This window comes from Cyprinodon variegatus, unplaced genomic scaffold, assembly GCF_000732505.1.
Source record: "Cyprinodon variegatus isolate N-32 unplaced genomic scaffold, C_variegatus-1.0 Scaffold37, whole genome shotgun sequence".
In the NCBI taxonomy this organism is placed as follows: Eukaryota; Metazoa; Chordata; class Actinopteri; order Cyprinodontiformes; family Cyprinodontidae; genus Cyprinodon; species Cyprinodon variegatus.
In genome coordinates, this window is record NW_015150490.1 from 369771 (window position 1) to 371132 (window position 1362).

The window sequence follows — 1362 nt, forward strand, 5'->3', positions numbered from 1 at the left end:
TACCAGAACCTGCTCATTATTATTCTGTGTGCTTCTCACTCAATAAACTGTTAAACTTTTACCCCGTTTCCTGTGGTGTTCTGCATGTGGGTTTGAACACTAGAGACCCATCATGACAATGAGGAAAAAACCTAAAAAGCCTACCATTTACGAATTGGAAAAGTGTTTTATTTTTTATTTAAAGTCATTAGATATACAAAAACAACAAATTACTATCCACACATTGCACATGTTGTTGCAGAGCAGCATTTACTTACCTTTTGGGTAAAGATCTACAGACAACACCTGCAGGAAATGTTCAAATTATACTAGGAAAGGGCATGCACACAGTTGAAATGTCAGCTTTAGACTCCTGCTTTTGGTGGTCTGACAAGCATAGTAGCCCTCAGCCTTCACACACTAGGTAACAACACTTCTCATAGCCTTCAAGCCCTTCAATTTGAGAAAATGGGATTTTGCCATAAATATATTTTTTTCCAGCTCTTGTTGCTAACTCCTTTTTTAAGGCCCATCAAAATCTTAAACGTCACACACTACAGCTGAGACCTTAGTCAAGTTTTAGAGGATAGTCAGTTCAGACATTGGAAGAATGCATATGGACATTGGTATTATACACAAATGTCAAGGACTCATTCCTCTCTAAAATAAGACCTCATCCTGGGAAATTGGTTTACAATTTTTGTTTAGTCTTCTGATATTTTAAGTCCTTGTATAAGAGGTACCTGGCATTAAAGAAGACTGTTAGAGAATGATCACAAGAAGCTGAAGAATCCCTGCAAAATTGTTTTGAGGTTAAAGGCTTAGATGCACTGTGTCAGCCACATAGAGAAGGCATCAATGCAATGACTGATTGCATAGCTCACTACATAAATCTCTGTTTAGGTAACACCATCACCACCAGAACAATGAGATGCTTCCCCAATAATAAACTGTGAATCACTTTTGAACTGAAGGATTTTCTTAACAAGAAAAAATGTCCCTGTGGAATTATACAGGGAATTATTAAGGAGTACACAGAAGCAACCTAGGGTCAAGATAAGAGAAAGCTGAAAAGTCAGCTCCAGCCAAACATTGTAAAAGAGATGTAGTTCTGGCTCTGTTTCACAAAGCAGGTTAAACGAGCTCAGACTGAAATCTTCAATGCTGAATTGATCTAGCCTAAAGTTGGAAACTGAGTTTTGGTTTCACAGTAGCCGCTTTGAGTTAGTTTAATTAACCCTGAGTAGGTCCACTCAGAGTTGAACACAGACGTAACAATTATAAAAGGCCATTATCATTGGAGCCCCGATTAGATGAGTCCCCATGACAACAGGCAACAGGAAGGGCCTCTTTCACACAATTGGACCAAGAAATTCTAAGAGA